Raw genomic sequence first — 19,059 nt, forward strand, 5'->3', positions numbered from 1 at the left:
CTAGTTGCAACTGGCGTAACCACGCTAACTCGTCCGAAATTGATTTTGGTGGCACTGTCTACCTGTGCCATGCGCTGTGCTTTTAACAAGGCTGGTGGAATTCCTTAGTTTGGCGGAAGGCAGTAAAGAATCTTCTGCAGAAATTCTGATGTCTTTTTTGGGAGCTTTTGTCTGCGTGTGGAGAAACCCTTTGCCAGGACTGACACATTAGCGGTTGTAAGTTTTTTTTTTGTGACAGCTTGGAGGCAAGAGTGCGTCCATGACCTTTCCGGGCCGTTTTCGCAGAGGCGCCGACTATGTCGTGCAGCTCGTGCTTCGCACCATAGGGAACATAAACATAGCGCATCCAAAAAGCAACCATGGACTGCGCTCCACGATTCGAGGAAAAGTAAAAGGAGAAAAAACAAGAAAGGCAGGCAAAGGCACAGCAGGAGACCCCTCCCCACTGTCCTTTTCTTCCTCCCTCTTACCACCCTACTACCGGCTGCCCGTGTAGCTCTTGAAAAAGAATTTCTCCGTACCTATGCACCTGCTCAAATCATCCTTGGCCCTTTCCGTTACCGCCTCTCCACGTTCTTCATCCGTTTGATGCTGCGTGTTGTGCGTCTTGTTCCGGTAGCCTTTTTGGGAGGAACAGTGCTGAAAATTGTGCCCTAAGGGTAGGGTGGAATTCAAGCAAGTTTTGGTTAAGACGATTCCCAATTCTTGCATATTTGTTTTAAAATCAGCGACAACAGCAATGACACATCGCTTTGAGCATGCGGCTCGAGGACGGTGTGTGATTCGTTCCGCAGTGTCGCCGTGTACCCACTGATTTCCAATGGGTAGAAATTTTCTCGAAGCCTGGCGCTTGGTTTCTTTGAGTTGAAGTGCTCGGAAAATGGTCTTCCACCTAACATTGTGTTGAAGAAAACACTTCAACCCATTGCGCTTGGTGCGAGGTTACCAATGCGCCATTAAAACTCATCATCAGCAAAAGAAAACATTTCTAGGCAATGGATACCCAAGATTCTTCACTCGATGTATCATCTAAAACTGAAAAGGATGCAACGAAAACAACTCGATATGCTTATGCTAAGGACACGCTGGTGGCAAAAACGCGTATGCAGTTAGTACGTAAAGGGTTTCTGCGAAACCTTGGCCAGTGTTCTCAGAAAGGAAGGGATGCAAACTACACACAAGCCGGACATCATTATCGGAGGCCTCCTGTGCCACTTCAAAGACAGTCATCCCACCCCAAAAAAGGCCTAGAGGCGCCAACTCGAATGGCCCTTCCTGGGCGTACGCGCTCAGCGTCCGCGCTCTTAGCGTAAGCCGAAACCGGTCTGCGCATGCGCACTGCAGGAGACGCCAGCAAGCCTAGGTGAGGCGTCCGTGCTAGATGTCGGCATCAGCGCGCGGGCACTCGTGTACGCGTTGGAAGGGGGGTCCGGTTTATAACAATGGAAGGATCGCCGGGCTCTCGGTGGCTCTTTTCTTCATGGCTTGAAGCTATTTCAGGTTCCCCGAACTTTTCCTCGCGGTTTAAGTTGTTCTTTCATCGCCCCCCCAACCCCTTCTCTCCACGGCTTGAAATTCTCTCCGTCCGCTCGACAGGGGAAGGGAGCCAGCACCAGGAACATGGAGATGCATGGCACATTTAAAAGTCGCTGGATCGTTCCGTGGAAACGGCTCCCTCTTCTGACTCCCGCGGTTTGTGCGCTTAAAAAGCCGCGCTAACTCCCCGGGAGTCACACATCCAAGAAGTAGTAGTTTGGCAACAGCTTCAGAGGCAACAACTGACGAGAATACAAAAAGGAAGCTAAAAATGTTGCCGGCCCAGCGATTGCTATCTAATCCCTCAAGCACTGGAACTGCAACCGGTGGAATTAAAAGCAAAGAGAGGATAGCGAAAAGTAGATAGGAGAGCGGGAGAAAAAAAAACGAGGGTAGGTTGGAATTTATGCAAAAAAAAAAATATGTTCGCGCCACTCGTGCGAAAGTGCTTATGGGTATTGTTGCACATATTCGCAACACGGTAAATTCACTGCATATTCAGGGCCGCGAGCATGTAGCGTCTTGTCGCTAATGAATCGCGCTAGCGGCGCATTGCACAAACGGGTTGGGTGGAGCGCCGAGTCACCGTACTGGAGAAAACCAGTAATCTTTTAAACATCGTGTTATCCGACAATAACTTCTGTTCATTTCTTAGCAGATTTAAATTACAATCAAGAACATTTAACTAGAGTTTGACTCTTGATTGCTGCTCTGGGTAACGGCGTAGTTACTGGCTTGCCGAACTGATGGCACACTCTTCAGAATAGTTCCCAGCATGCCACTCTATGAAGACTTCGTTAGTGGTTCATCCTTCACGTACATCTTTGACAGAATTGCCGAAACTAGCATCGATTACAGCAATGGTAAACCCCTTCTCGACGGCGAACGATCGAATCGTGAGAAGCACTTTACCAACCTAGACAAAAATGTGAACTACCACACTACTAATTGTTACATTGGACAAATAACCTACTGGCATAAAACGCAGCATCAGGTTTGCCGCCTCTTATGTGCAACACATGCAACATTCACTTCAACGCATCCTTGCTGCACTTGCACCACATCGACAAAAGATTGGAAGAGCTTTCTGCTATTGAGGCTAATAACATGAGTGTTGAAATGTAGACATTAAGACACGATTTTACAATTTTGAATGCACAGTGCAAGAACCATATACAAGTATCGGTGTGTGAGCTCTAAGTATGAGCGTCCGGCAATTACAAATTTCACTGCTTGAACGAAAGTACCTAGAAGCTTCATTGCTTTGCACTGTTATTGCGTACGCAATTCCACTATCACCTATGCCGGTGTGGTCACTGTACGCGCTTAATGAAAAATGTACCTGTCAAGCAATAGAGTCTTCTTATAATTTCCTCTATATACCTCATAGAAGGCACACGCTTTCTTGTAGCATTTTATGTAGCAGCCCATGGCCATAGCCTTCCTCCGATGGGGGCACTTTTGATAAAACTGCGCATTCGTACGGCAGGCTCAACCTCCCAAAGCAACCTACCAAAGCAGGGACACTAGCAGGGCACGGCCGGTATCGAGCCGCCTCCGCTACTCGAGCCCGGCGGCGAGCAGGGACGTGTGCCTTTCCAACGCACCGAGAGAGGGCGCCACACGTTTCATGAAAAAGCTGATGATGCATGATCAATAGTGAAATAGTGCAGGTAGACTTTTACGCCATTGAAATGTAAAATACCTTATACTTCCTTAAAGGTAGGACATTACCCTACGTCAACCTGCTAGAGCTTGTCGATATATTTTAAAATAGGGCTGTAGTGAGCGATAAATTGAAGTCAAGTGGGGTATTTTTCAGGACCTCGCCATAGGCTCCATGCTGTCATAGATCATTGCTCATGGCAAACGCAATATGTAAGCTACATCGATGAAACTCGACTAAATGAAACTTTAAGATGCATTTAACATCTAGGCGAGAGAGCTAATTTCTAACTGTTATGCGCGACGAAATATCAATTTTTATTTTTCGTCGCCATTGAGTTACGCGCCGCCGCGCCGCCGGCTGTCGCGAGATGGCGCGACCGGTTTTTCGAGGCGCATGGTCCAGAATCCTGGGGATGTCAGCTGTTTCGTTGTCTAGCACTTGTTCTTTAAGTTGAAGCATAACATCGCATGCAGAAAGATGTGTCCTGAATCCGATCATTGTGTCGGGGTAAAGCTTTTGTTCTTCTAGGAATCTGTTTAGCCTCGTTTGAATAACGTGCTCCATTAGCTTACCTACACATGAGGTAAGCGAAATGGGCCTCAGGTTGTCGAGACTTAGTTTCTTACCTGGGTTTGGAATAAGGACTAGGTTGGCCTCTTTCCACGGAGGTGGTATTCGGCCCTTGTCCCAACATTCCTGCATGTACGCTGTTAGGTTTCTAATTGATGCATCATCCAAATTCCTCAGCATGCGATTGCTGATTCTGTCTGGACCTGCCGCAGTTTTAGTTCTGAGTCTGTTCAACTCCGCCCTAACCTCTCCGATGGTGATGGGCCCATCTAGAAGAGGATTCTCTGCGCCCTTGTACTCAGGGAGGGGTGTGGGTGGTGTGCACCTCAAGTACCTGTCCCTCACTTCAGAGATTAGTTGATCGCTAGTGCCTTCGTATTTATATACGAGTTTCTGTAGTTGTTGTCGTGCCTCATACTTTGTCTTGTCCGGGTCTAAGAGATGTCTGAGCATTTTCCACGTGTTGGCTTTGCTGATTCTGCGGTCCATCTGCTCGCAGATACTACCCCAGTTTTGTCTGGTTAAGTTCAGCGCGTGCTCCTCGATATCTCTATTCTGTTTGGCTAGGAGCTTACGTATGTTTCTGTTCCCCTTGTTCTGAGCAAGGTTTTCTTCTAGCTCCCTTTTCTTGCGCCACAGGCCTATCATACGCCTGTCTACCTCCTCTTGCGTTTCGTCTGCTTCCACTTCTTCGGTGGCTTCTTTAACTGCTGCGAGAAGGTCTGTGCCCCAAGATTCTATGTCCCTGATTGCGTCTCGGGTAGGAAGGTTCGCCCTGAATAGATCCCAATTTACCGCTGCGACCTTTTTGGGTCTCGGTGTGGGCGGTCCGTCTTCTACCACAATCTCAATAATTTTGTGGTCGCTTCCTAGGTCCTCCCCCGTGTTACACCACCTTGCCGTGATTTGGCCTCCGGTGAGTGTTAAGTCAGGTGTAGTGTCCCTACTCACGCTATTGCCCTGTCTTGTTGGTTTGATGGGGTCAGTGATCAAGATGAGCTCATTGTGGAGAATGCTGTCCCAGAGTTCTCTGCCCTTGATTTGCGTATATTTGTATCCCCATGCGGGATGATGAGCGTTAAAGTCCCCGACAATGACGATAGGGTTTTTGCCCGCTATCTGTTTCGTTTTTGCGAATAGCCTGTCGAAGCCGCAATCCTTTCTCTGTTTCGGAGAGCTGTATACGTTTAAGACGAATAGGCTTTTCTCTCTCCGCTTACGCGGTATCATTTCGATTAGAGTGTGATCTAATTGGACGTGCCCTGTCTCGTGCTGCAGCGCGGTAACGTTGCGTTTGACAAGGGTGGCAACCTGCGTGTTGTCCCCTCGGCCCGGGTACGATTTGTAACCGGGCAGCTTCGCGTTTTTCCCGCACTCTTGTAAAGCTATAATTTCGGGTTTGTCTCCGTTTGCAAGGAACGATTGTAAAACGGCCCGTTTACGCAGAAAGCCCCTACAGTTCCACTGCCAGATAGTATTATTGTTCTTTGGCCAAGGCATTTTTGGTTGCTTGGAATTCCGCGTATATCCATTGGTCCCTTTTCTCAAATTCCGCCGTGAGAGCAGCGTCTCGCTTTGCAAATTCTGCTCTGATCGTTTCTGTGACTTGTTTCATGAATTGCATTAGTGTTCCGTTCAGTAGTTGCATGTCCTGTTGTTGTTTGTCGTTTAGTTGTTCGAATTTGGTCTCAAGATCCGACTCTTTGGTACGTTTCTTTTTTGAAGGGGGTTTTTCAACCTTCTCTGTCTCAACCTCTCTATCCTGCTCCACTTGCATAGGCGCCATTGCCTTTTCCTGTTGCGGTTTGTTTTCCTCGGGTTGTTTAGCTGTCGTTTCTAGCATTTTGATCCGCTCTTCTTGCTTCTTAATATAATCAGTTAAAGTCTTAATCTGATCTGCCTGCTGTTTAATAAGTTCTTTTAATTCTTTAACTGTCTCGGAGTCCTGGGAAACTTTAGCTGGCCAGCTCACCTTTGCAGCTTGCTCCTTGCGTGGCTGTTGCTGTCCGGTTTGTAGCCGGGGGAACGACTCTGACCGAAACCTCGTTCTGCTGCCGGATCTATCACGGGAGCGGCTGTTCCTTCGGTCTTCTTGCTTCGCTTCTTCAGCCTCCTGTTTGGCTTCCCATTGGCGTTTCTTGACAATATAAGGGGTGCGAAAGAGATTTTTGCACCTCTTGTCCCCGGTGTAGTGTTCTTTGCCACATAGTTGGCACTGCGGTGTACATTGGTGCCCCTCGGGGGGCGATGTCATGCCACAGCCGCGGCACTTGGTCACCTCACTGTCGCAGACGTCCGAGCGGTGGCCAAGTCCTCCGCACTTGTAACAGACCTCATAGCGTTTCTTGTATAGAAAGCACTTGAAAGTGATTCCGCTCAAGACTACTTTGCGTGGTACTTTCTCTTCTTCAAAGGTGATTAGGAAAGATTTAGTCTTCCCCATTCTTCGTGCATCTATGACTAGAGGGTTGAATCCGTTAATGTTCAGTCCTTCTAGTACATACTTGTGTGTGTATTCCACATCAATTCCATGGATGACTCCCCTGCCGCAACTCTCTGGTGCGTTCATGTAGGTGGTCACACCGCGTTCCTTGTCTCCGATCTTGACAGTTTCAAGTTTCTCCACCTTCCTCGCGTTTTCGTAGCTAGGCGAGTGGTAGGTAATGGTTCCTTGCTTGGCGTTTATAGCTAGTCTGTCCTTCAGTGCCTCCTCGTCCTTGATTCCGGCGTTCTCCCTGATGGCCGCCGCTATTCTCATCTCGGTGGTGCTCTTCAGCATTGTGAGTCCTTCTTTGGGACGCAGAACTACTTTCCATCCGGTCGCTGGAAGTCTCGGGAGGTCTGAGGCTATTGAACGTTCAGCGAGTTTCCGTCCCGCCTCTCTGTAGGCTCTCGTGTCGCTGCCGTCGGTCGTCGCAACAGTGGCGGCGTTCGCTGCCGCCGCGTCTCCGGCACCATGTGGGTGTCCTAGGTGGCGTTCGTTGTTCTCCAATTTTTCCGCTCGCTTCTTCAGTCGCATAATCCATTCTTCTTTTTCGGTTTCTTTGGGGTCGATGTCGGTTCCCACCACCGCCACTTCCATCGTCATCGTGGAGCCGGGCGCGGTCGGCGATGGCGGGAGCTCGCCGGTCGCCGCCTTCTCGGTCGAAGTAGGCCTATCGTAGCGTGTAGCGTTGGCGAACTTGGAGTGACGATATAGGCTTTAAAGATGCACTTACAGGCACAAATGTCGTATCCTCGGGTTCCTTGCACCTTAGGAAACAGGTTTCAAGGACATTTACGGTCAACGTAGGAAAAAATCCGCCATGAAATCACTGATTTCGCGGAGCCGACGTGAAACGCGTCCGTACTCCTCGACGCCCCCTGGCGGTCTCCATTCGTTTCCTATAATTTTGAACGTGAACTATTTTATTTGTTCAGCGAATCGAAAAAAAATTTCGGTTGTCTATTTGAAAGATTTGGTTATTCGCACACCCCTATTAATGATCCATTTGCCAGGCATTTCACCCCAGAGGAACGGAGTATCAGGCGGGAGCAAAGCTTGCGCCTAATGGAAACCGGAAGTACCAGCGGCAATGGTGATCCGACCGTGCAGGACCCGCATACGAGGCGGATGCTCAATTCACGTCCAATTTAGTTTCTGACGCAAACCGTATTTCACGCGAATGTTACGCTGGGCGCGTGACTTTGACTATTGCAATTTAGCGCATTACGTAAAGCATGAAGCGCTGGATAATGCGTAACACCTAAGTAATGTTTTTGTGTGTCCGCTCTTCTTTTTCAATGATTTTCTTAACAGCAATACTATAATCATCCAGTTTGTGCTACTTAAACGATGTAGTATAAGCAACGATACTTAAAATTTACCATTTTAGAAACTAGAATACAACTTTTAATTTTTTGAAGTGGACAAGCCTTCTCCTTTACGAGAAAATAACTTAGAAACGACTCGCACATCTCTCCTCGTGCTGACCTCTTTTGTGATCAGAGCAATAATGAGAACTGGCCGGTGAACGAGACTTTCTTTGTTAAAAAAGAAAAACATTTGCGGTTAACTTGACTTGGAGAATTTCGCTAGCAGTCAATTGCGGGGAATATCTCGCGGCATGTTTAAACTAAGCCGTAGCCTAATTTAGTGAGTGTCTTCTTGCCGGCTCGGATATATAGTCGTCTGCATGTTACTCGCAGCAAATAAGTGTATGTACTTATGAAGTGAGTGCATGGCCTAAGGTGAGAGGCAACAAATTTAAAGAAATGAATTAATGCATAAACAATTCAGGTGATGAAAGTAAGATGGAAGCATTCCAGATAGCGATGCAAACATTGCCCGTAGCAAGTCTTGCTTTACATGCTGAGTGCGCCAGATCAAGAAAGCTTTTTTTGTGGCCACTGAAGTGCGCGAGAGAAGCAAAATTTCTCTGTCTTTTTTATTATTCACCCGATGACATCTAGGATTTCCCACACATTCTCTGTTCTTGTCGGCACGTTTCTTTGGAGAGACGACAGAGAGGAAAAAATACCGCACGGGCAGAGCTCGCGCACAGCTGTTCGAGACTAGGCTCGAACGTTCCATGAACGGGTCCCTGCAAGAGAGCCGGCTGGAACCCGACTGGCGAGAGTTCCTGGCGTCCTTTTGCAGATATGTGCCTGAGGCGTACGGTGCAGGGCCCGGCAGAGAGCCTGGACGCCGACAAGCTTCAATAATGGGCCTCGGTGGACCGGCTGTGGCGATAGTGGTCAGTTCCTTCAGTACTGCGTTCTCTCTGCAAGTTGCTTCCTGCCGACGCCGTCTGCAGTTCTCAGGTGAGGAAAACCTGTGACTTCAGGCTCAGTGCCTGACTGTTGTGCCGAGCCTGAAGATTGGTGTATCCGCTATACACTCTCGGACACCGATTTAAGCATTTATCACTCAGTGAAAGATCCGGATCCTGAGTAGCTGAATTTTATCACCACGAAAATTATACTAGTGCTCACGGGCACAAACGCAAGAAAGGTTAACGTTAACAGCTATATGCTTTTTTCTCGCAGATCGCTTTCATTACTTCTGTGTCCTGTTCACGCTCGACCCGGTTTACATTTCTATCAACAAAGACACGCGTTGTCTTCTCAGTAGCTTTCACCTGAATGTAGAGCTCTGTTCGCATCAAGACCGCGTCGTCAGCGTGCGTGCCTCAGTTCCGTGATCACGTGACCATGCCCTGCACGCACCGCGCTCTAACTTTGTCGTTTTCGGGTGAGGTGGGCTGTCTGTCACGACTACATGACTACCCCTTTCTCGGAACCCAACCTCGCGCTTCGTGCATCTATCGTAATCTGAAGGGAAGCCCGGTCGCTTAAGACGGGAGCAGAATGCACAACATGTCATCCCAACCTAAAACCAACCAAGTCACCGAGCCGCGAACGCTTGGAAGCTCCTATCGGATGCTGCATGGAGCCGGCAGGTCAGACGATGCACACAAACACGCCACTAGCTGAACCCAGGAAGAACGTGCTGGGAACGCTGTCCGCAAAGAGCGTTTACAGCACGCCACGTAATGAGGCATACGCGGAGATAGTTGTGTCGCCCGTTCACGCTAGAGATGCGTCACACTTTATTAATTGCACAGATCGAGGCACGAGTTCCTCTCTCTGATGCAACCTTAGAGTGCACATCCTGTTAGAGGTTATAAGTTGTGAGAAGAAGTGCGGCAGCAGTCCTACAGTTGCTTGGCGGCTGGAACATAAGATGAAGGGGGGTAAAAATGGTACCAATTTAAGAAAAATTCCAACCTTTACGCTTGCTAATACTATCTGAATTTCGCAATTTACGCAACCAGCCATCAGATTGCTTCGCAACGAAATATACAATAGCTTTTTACAAGTCATTTAATAGAAGCAGTTTAGTAGGCGCAACGGCCGCCGTGTAACGCGTTACGTGTTGTGTGGACATCACTACCATGCACCTGACGTGTCCATTCACCCAGGGACCCAGTTATGCGCCTCTCCTTCCCGCAGGGCCAACGGAGGGCTTAGGCGGTTTAGACTGCGAATAAGACAACACTAGGAACTATACTATTTGCTTCGTGCAAGCGAGCATTGGAATCTGTGAAGTATGCCGGGAACGCGATCAAACCGAAGACCACAAGCGGAAGAAGGCCGATTATGCACCTGAGCGTAAGACGCCAAAATGGGCATTTGCCTGTGAAACATCAAAATGGGCCTGCCGCTCCAGAACTCTCGGCCGCTAACGCCAACCATCTCTCGTTGAATAATGCAATACGCCGGTAGGCTTTGATCTCTTAATTTTTTTTTCACGTGGTGTTTTTTTATGCATGTTATCGACATTTTGGTGCATGTTCCTGGTGAGTGGAGGCATTCTGGAGGGCAAAGGTAGGTGGGACGGTGTTGGGTGGCGTTACTGGAAGATGGAGTCTTCACTAGTCGAGGATTCACAGCATATCTTTTTTTCCCTTGCTCTACTGTTGGTAATCGGGTTCATTGGAGGCTAAATTGTGAAATTCCACACCCTCCTTCAGAAATATTCTCGGCAAAGGTTTTATATTCATTTCGGTCAAAAAAAATTAAGATATAGCGTGCAGACTTCGACACACTAAACGGTCGCATCAACATCCGCGTCGCAGGAGAAGGCGCGCTACTCGACCAATTTCAATTCATCGGATTGAAATTTCAATTCATGGACTGGACCGTCGCGAGAGCGTCTCACATTGGTTGCACTGTTGGTGAGCTAACTCTATCGAGTAGGCACCATTCATCGCTGTCGCAAGGATATTGTGGAATATCAATGTGTGTGATGGTCCTTGGTCTGAGGTCAGTATGCGTGTCCTTTTGTGCAGCATTTGGAGTGGCTTCACACAAGTGGAATTCTTCCCGTGGCGCAATTCTTCGCGGAGGTCTTCAACCGCTATGTCGCCCACATCATCCGCCCGCTGCCTTCCCTCGTGTTCCTCACCTGCCAAGGCCACCTCGGCGAGGACACGATGAATGCGTCTGCATCTATCACGAAATCGCCGTTTAAAACTGGCCGGGGCGCTGACGGATGCTGCAAGTGCTTTACGCTGACATAAAATTCAGGAGCAAAGCATGCAGCGTTGTGTCCCGCTGAAATTAGAAAATTTTTGCGGGGCCAAATGCTGTCGGGTTGAGACAGAGGCCTAAATTAATAGTGTTTGGTACGGCATATTTGCTTGCAGACTTATCTCGTCGTCTCTATAGTCCTTGAAGACAAAAAGTAGGGGCGTCAGTGTTTCAATATTGATGCCTGTTAAACACTACTACCATTGATCCGGCTGGCGGCGATAACTGAGTTGTTAAAACCGTGATTTTCCATCAGTGTATTTGTACAATGATGCGAGGAATAAATGTCTATTACATTCAGGATATTCTAGCCACTTGTCTTGGAGGTTAGGACCTCCACAAAGTTTTCAACTAGATTGCAAGCCAGTGCTCACGCGTAGCAATGGTGGAAAGACAGGTTGGTCAAAAGCAGACATTCACAAGTGAGCACAAGATGGGAGGACTACTTCCCCTGCTTATCATGCGTAGTAATGTTGCTGTGTACAGTAACGCTACTTATATGATGAATGCGCTGTCTCAACAGAGGAATCCGGAGTGCTTTGCGAGCTCACTGGGTTAAATTACGACGAAATGTGCCCCTAAAATGTTGTAACTCGCGCCCACTTATAGAATAGGAGTTAATATCAGATAGAAGCCGCCATCGACTTTGCAGCGTGGTCACAGACCTGAAGTTTATATGCGATATTAGGTTTATGAACGTATTTTAATTGTGTCATAACTTTGTGGGTATTCTGCTTTCTAAGAGGCAAACAGCACCATTCAAAAAACGAATTATCTGCAAGCGCAGCGACTTGCTTTTATTAATCTGACCTGCGTAAAGGCAGAACATAAATACCATTGCCGTCGTCCATTAACCCTCCAAGGCGCATCTCTCACACACCATCTGGGTTTCTGTAGCTGCAGATTGGCCTGTTATAATAAATTAGGCCGTACCCATGACTTCTGCTTTGCTGTATAGGCATGGGGACTGCTTCCCCACTTTTAGCAAACAAGTACTGGTTTATGGGTGTTTGACGTCCCAAAGCGGGTCCGGCTATAAGAGACGCCGTAGTCAAGGGCCCCAAAAAATCGACGACCTAGGAATCTCTAACGTGCACTCATATCGCACAGTACATGGGCCTCTATAATTTCGCCTCCATTGAATTTTGACCTCCGCGGCGCGGTTCGAACCCGCTCTTTCGGGTGCGCAGCCGAGCGCTGTAACCATTGAGCCACTGCGGCGGCCTGCAAACAAGGACTCATGAACAGCAGCAGAAGAAAGAAACATTAACTGAGCTTACTCACATTTTCAACGCTGCTTCGTCAGATTGCAGCAGTATTGGTGCGTTAACATTAATACGAGTTGGCAAATAGAATGTGAAAGCGTACACGTTTCTTAAAATGCGAATAAGCTGCAATGACCTCTCTCGAATAATCGAAGCTCTGCTTGTGCCTCTGCAGCTACCTCCGCAGTGCACCTGTTATAGGCCGCCTTCTCGAGCTGCTGTTCCCTGCCATGAGGGTGGCAAGCTTCAAGACAGAGTTGACACCGGCTGCGGACACCGACTGCGTTGAGGGTTGCCTCTACAACTTCCGGGGCGAGCCCATCTTCCGCATTGATGGGTAGTCGCTGACGATGGTAGCCCAAGTTGGCTTCGGTGACTCACTGCGGCCGCTCTATAGCGCCTACCCCAAATGAGTGATGGAGAACCGTCGACTGTCAGCTTTCGGATTGAAGGCCGTCTGTGAAAGAGCGCGGGCTTCGTTGTCGGGTTCTCGTTCCAGAGGAGTAGTTTCGTTGGCTGTTTGCTCCCTTGGTATGCGTCTCTTTTGTAGTCACATATTTCGGGCAAGGATGACGACAAATATAAAGCTGACTTGCGCAGACTTCTGCGTCTTGACTCACGTTCTTATAAAGCGTATCTCTTAGGGGCATTTCGAAATGTCTGTATTTATAAAGGCTTGATATCCTTGTTTCTATGTTGGTTCGTTCCTTGATTAGTTCATTTAGCCCCAGGTTCATGCTATTTCCCAGGTCGAAGATTTATGGTCATTTCTTCTTAAGTATAAATGATGTTTTTTTTATTTTTTGGCCTTCTTTTCTTACTGAAATTTATTATGTGGTTGTGGTGGGATGAGAGAGAGAGAGAATAGAATTGGCTTGGGCAGGTTGGTAATTCATTGCAACCAAGTAATAAAAGCGCGGGAAGAACGCAGGACGAAGACGAGACGGGACAAGCGCTATCTTTCAACACAGCGGATTTATTGCAGACCAGGAGCATATATATACACAACTGGCTGCAAAGGAGATGAAAAACGTAAGAAAAGTGCCACATGCATTCATGCCATGAAATCAAGCTCCTTCCTTGATAATGCCACAGACGGCCTGCTGACGCATTGATCTTCTGCCCGTGCTATCTCACACGCTTCCTTGATTTTTCTAGTCAAGTCGTCACAGTGCCGATACAAAATGATGGTCTTATGGAACAGGGGATGGCAAGATGGCCGTCCGTGGTAGTGTTTCCCAATATAACGTTGTGCTCTTGGAGGCACGCATTAAAACACCTGCCCGTTTGCCCTATGTAGTGCTTACCACATGAAAGTGGAATTTTGTATAACTCTTCCTGTAAGGCGCATGGGTATTTCGGTACCTAATTCTGCACTAAGATTTGCGCGTTCGAGTAGGGAAGCTCTTTTTGCATTCACTCAAAAGGTTTTTAGGAGCCTCGAACCCCGCTTTCACACCAGAACGTCCCGTCTCACCTTTGTCCTGCGTTCTTCCCGTGCTATGATTCCTGCGAGAGAGAGAGAGAGAACGAGGATGTTTTTTTTTAGCCAGCGGTATTGTCACAGTAGGTAAATGTCGCGTTCGGCTTCTGACAGAAGACTCGATTTCGTGCTGTTTGTACGCGTTAATATTATGAGTCTCAAATCTAAGGCCCCGGAGATGAAATTACACCCCAAGAGTTGCGCTCAGAACTCCAGAAACACGCCGATCCACCCGCAAAAATAGTGCGCATACCTAGAGATTTAATATTTGTGGTCATATTAGGAATTCATATTGCGCCACAAAATGATCTCAGAGGCTGAAGCCCGAACATGTATGTGGTATTTAGGAGCATAATCATTTTTGTGCAAGAAACCTAATGCGATCCAGACTACCAGCCTGGGGACAATGCGGTACAAAAGATCGATCCGTTATTCTCTGACAATGTTTAATGTGCAGAGCGGCTGAAGTTCCTTTTAAGTGTATCGAAGTCGCTTACGTGTTTTATTTGTTTCAGGAACTAGCGGTTCCGAACGCGTGGTGTGCCGTGCCTGATCCCGGCGTCACCAGGCACCTCTTTTGTAAATAGTTGTATTGAACGCCTCTGACCTGCCACCTTGGGCACGTCAGGAACGACCACATTGCTGTGTGTCTTTTTTGGAAAGACTAGAGTACTCGGAAGGCCTCCGTGCCCACGTCAGCTGCAACACTTTGTCGGTAATGGCTGTTCGCACGGCAGCTTCTGTTCTTGTGGCTGGCTGACACTGACACTAGCAGCACAGATATACAATCATTTCTGTCACGACGGGCGGAAGACATAACCCAGGAACAACAGAATTGAACGTAGTACAGTCAATCAGAAAAGACTATGGCTGAAAACTATGTCCAAATGGTACTTTCATTCAAAAGGCACCAAAAGAGACGAGTGCCACGCGGCCCCGAGCACCAGTTCTGGGAACGGTCTGCTGCCTCGATAAGAGATAAACCTTAGTTGTAAACTGAGGTAACTCGTCCAGGAATGGAGCCCTCTGTACGGGACTCCATTTTACGTAAATCTGAGGCTGGCTCGGGCTACCAGGTTACCAGGGCTACCAGACATCCGTGCTAGCCAGGATGTCTTCCCCCTGGAACGGGGAGGAGTGGGGTATTCGGAAAACTGAGGCACGATAGCGGTGTTCTCATGTGGAATTGGAAAAAGATGATGGTTGCCGGTGCAATTTGCCGGGTAGCACCCATCAGGTGCTGTGACTGCGTAGACGATGAACATCCGGCTCGCATGTGAGATCCCCCGGTTCGAGTCCAGGTGCCGCCAAAATTATCCACTGGATCAAAGAAAAATCTTATTCTTGATTGAATTGAGTAACCAGACTTGGGAGGTGCCTAGAACCGGCAACCAGAGCCGACAGCGGAACCTCTGAACAGAACAAGGTTTGGCTACCTGCTCCTCTATGAATGCACCAATTAACCCCCTGCACTAACCCCTAGCGGTTGCGAAGCAACTTATTCAATGCGGCGGTCAGAGGAGGTGCGGAATGGAGGGTGCTAAAAACGTCTGGATTCGAGCAGGCCACCATTGCAAATTGAACCTGACAATGTCTAACGCTGGAAACTTATATAGTTAAGCTAGCTTACTGGAACTAGCCTTTATCAAAAATGGCATGTTGAGCACATTAAAAGGCACAGGGTGAAGTAAATATAGGCCTCCGCGCCTATTCCCAGTCAAGATTAGGTAGAGAAGACGCACAAAGGTGACCAGGCTGAAGAGGACAATGGCTTAGGTGCTGGGAAGAGCAGAAGGAAGCTATGAGTACAATTCGTCAGGTGAAACAGATTATGAATAATAAAAACCTTCTGCCGCAGACAAGCAAACCGTAAGCTGACTTGAAAGACCTTGGAAGTAAGTCTGAAAATTGTCGCACAACCCGACGTGCATGGTGCGGAAGTCATACGTAAGATGAGGCATAACGACAATAGGATGGTGGTGTCTGGATTTAGCGTAGATTTCTAAAGAGAACGGAGGAAACTAGTTCGAAAAAAGCATATAAAAGAGTTGGGGCTAGAAAGAATGTAGTGGAATTTAAGACCTCACTGAAATGAGGCGGAGGAAGAGGAATGAACATTTGTTTCGTTCTGATGATTTGGTGCTTCCCTCCTACTGGCTGGAGCCATCAGTCCTGGGATCAGCGGTGTTCGCCTGCGGTCCTCCACCTGCCACTGGTCTTTCTAGGCCAGGCTGGAGAGCACGGGATTCCGCTGGGAAAGGGTAGAGGACGGTAGGGAGTGTGCTTCTGGGTGTCTGGGTTGGCCATGGTGGTGTGGTACAAGGTTTGTATTTGTGAGCAGAGAGAGCTTATGTCCGGTCTGTAGGAGGGGTAGAGCTTGTTGAGGAGGTTGAGGTGGTGATAATGGTTATTTTATAGTTTCCGCCATGCGGCGACATACTCTTCTTTGGTGAGGGTTCGTCTGGGGACATTACGCAGTGGTGAAAGCGTTGCTGTTGGAGCATGTGATATTACATATGCACTGGTTGTACCTCGTCAGGTTGTGGGTGATCTCGTCACGTGGCCCGTTCTGTTTGAGCTCCCGCAGACACGTGGACGCTACGATTGCAAGGAAATTCCTCATGTTCATCTACCAACTTTTGGTAAAGCGAGTTGGAAGAGTTGGTAGAGCGACTGCTCCGGAGAGGTGGTGGTCCCGGGTTCGAACCCCGTACCAGGAGGAAATTTCCTTTACCTACGAAGTTTCTGAGAAAGATGCATAGCTTTTCTTTGAAGCCGTAGGGCTGCGCTTCGGTGGATGGCAATGAGTACTTACTCCCTTATTGCATTTCTTTCATGTAAATGAGGAACAGCAACGGACCGAGAACACTTCCTTGAGGCACACCACTTAAAACATCCCTAACTGGAGATGTGTGGCTGTTAAGAACTGGGAACTGCTTTCGAAATTAAAAGAAATTCCTTATCCATGAGGTTCCTAATGAGTCTAGGTTGAGGGAAGTGATTTTTACTATAAATCGTGAATGCGCGACGCGGTCAAATGCTTTTGAGAACTGTAAAAATATGCAGTCTCTTTCAAATATACCATTCATATTGTGCAGAAGTTCGGTAATCAATTCTAGTAGTTGATTCTCACAAGAGAAGCCTTTTTTGAACTCATGCTGGATAGTTAAAAGAATTTATAAATATCGAGATGCTGCGCTTAACCTGATACAAGGATGTGTTCGAGGATCTTGCATGGGAAGGCGGTCAATAATATTCAGCGATATGTACGCGCGTTTCTTTTATAACCTCAAATGATGATGGAGATAATTTTCTCAATTTTCTAATCGCTTCGAATTTCTTCTTTCTTATCCACTGACCAAAGATATGAAAGACAATACTGCTTGAATGAATCACAGTGTTTTTGAGGATTTCTGTATTATTATCATCAACACCAGCAGAAATTGATATCTTCAGATTGTCCATCAAAACTAGAATACCGGTGACACAAATTTCTGTGGGACTCATGTACTGGTAATCATCATGTACTAATGGTGGGATAGCGGAATGGTCTTCCTGCGTGAACATTGAATAAAATATTTAATGAATATTTGTGCAAGCCCCCTGGGAGTCAGTGATGATGTTGCGTTCGTTTGGGCTGACAGCGATGGCCAGCCCAGGGACAGTTTTCTCTGCTCCCAGTAGGTTATTTGTTGTGATGCAGGCAATGCGGGGTTGTTTAGGTGGCTGTAAATTAGACCGAGAGTGGCGTCGGTATAATGCGTGAGGGAATCACTGACGTAGTTCTTTCGAAGAGCTCTGGCGTGGACATGGCAGCGTCCCGGATGAATATTCGGGATGCATATTGCTGGTTACGGGGGATGCCGTGATCCTTTGTTTAATGTGAGTGGAAGTCGCCATGGCGGGAGGTCATGTCCATTCGTCGTGGCTAACAAAGCCGGGGGAGCGTTCTGCTCCTTGTGGTGGTTTTGTTCAAGCATATCTTTTGAGTCGCGAGTTGTGCCTCTACAAGTTATCTGGCTGTATACAGTATGCAAAATACAGAATTCTGGCAATGACATTGGTGCTGGCGATGCCGAGGGCATGTTTGATCGGCTTGCGCATCATGATGTCAACATGGTTCGAATCAGATAGTGTGATGGAGTCTGTGGTACGGTTAGTTGACTAACTATAAGCGCGTGAAGGATGCGCACTGCGTGGACGCTTTCTATTCCCCGTTGTCTCTTAGTGATCGCAGGGATCATATAGACAATCTGAGCAAAACGACGAAATGCAAAATATACAAGCAACGAACAACAAGTAGATCCTGTAATGCGTCTTTTTCTTCGAGTTTTTAACGCGAGAGATTTTAGTTTAGTGAAAACAATAGTTCTAAGTTCATTGACACTTAGGAGTAATGCCGAGAGCTATTCGTTTTCGGGAAGAATTTCTGAAAATTTCAAATATGAATTGCCTTGAATTCTTAAACGAATTCACGCAAAAAACGTGGAAGCCTCAAACACCCTCATATTGAAGGCAGTGGCTGTGCATTTGGTTTGTAATGAAATGTGAAGCATGAGAGCAAAAGATCGTGACTGAATTCTTTGCGGGGAAGAGTTGTAAGCGCCGACGATATTGAATCAACTATCAAGTGGACCAAAATGCAAAAAAAAACACTCTTGACTCGGCAGTATACGTCATATCCGTGAGCAACAAGTATCCTGTTCTCGATCCCTCAACCAGAAAAAAAATATGGGGAAGACCAAAGCGACTTCAGTCGTGTTCCACATTTTACATATAAAATTTGGTGCCTATAAAAAACAGTTGCAGCGTATGGCTGCAAAGGATGCAATCGCATATCACCTATCTCAGCAGTAACTTGCGTCCCTGGTACCTTCTTCTTGCTTTGCAGGAATACAGCTTCCGGCGCTGTAACCTGGTGACAAAAATACCTTGGTGATATAATGTTCTTTGCACTAGTAGATAATTGTGTCTTCCTCTGCTTAAGGTTTGTAAAGCGAACTTTTCCGCAAGAAACATCAGTTTGCACCACAGCTTGCTTTGCAGGTATACTGTTGGACGAAAGTACTGCTCCCGGGCAACCAATTCCCCCACGTTAGCGGCAACTGTTTTTATGGCTGATGAACAGTGAATTGGTTTGGTTTGGTTTATGGGGGTTTAACGTCCCAAAGCGACTCAGGCTATGAGAGACGCCGTAGTGAAGGGCTCCGGAAATTTCGACCACCTGGGGTTCTTTAACGTGCACTGACATCGCACAGTACACGGGCCTCTAGAATTTCGCCTCCATCGAAATTCGACCGCCGCGGCCGGGATCGAACCCGCGTCTTTCGGGCTGGCAGCCGAGCGCCGTAACCACTCAGCCAGCGCGGCGACTATGAACAGTGAATTGTCGCATCAAAGTCAACGTTCAGTCTGTGTATGTAACTGATTTTTAAAGTGTCCCGTTCGAAAAAAAACTAAAC

At 47.5% G+C, this 19,059-nt stretch overlaps 1 protein-coding gene across 6 annotated transcripts in view; it reads left to right on the plus strand.

Moving 5' to 3' along the window:
- The window catches only part of LOC144115535 (uncharacterized), a 102,203-nt gene that overhangs the window by 71,927 nt on the left and 11,217 nt on the right, over positions 1-19,059 (plus strand). For 5 of the 6 annotated variants that reach the window (XR_013311443.1, XR_013311445.1, XR_013311444.1 and 2 more), the window contains one exon: positions 8,415-8,578. The gene's annotated coding sequence lies outside the window, so the exon portion shown is untranslated. Of the gene's footprint in view, positions 1-8,414; positions 8,579-10,608; positions 11,153-19,059 lie in introns of those variants that run through there. The other variant, XR_013311446.1, reaches the window with a different exon arrangement.

The sequence above is a fragment of the Amblyomma americanum genome, chromosome 1, assembly GCF_052857255.1.
Source record: "Amblyomma americanum isolate KBUSLIRL-KWMA chromosome 1, ASM5285725v1, whole genome shotgun sequence".
Lineage (NCBI taxonomy): Eukaryota > Metazoa > Arthropoda > Arachnida > Ixodida > Ixodidae > Amblyomma > Amblyomma americanum.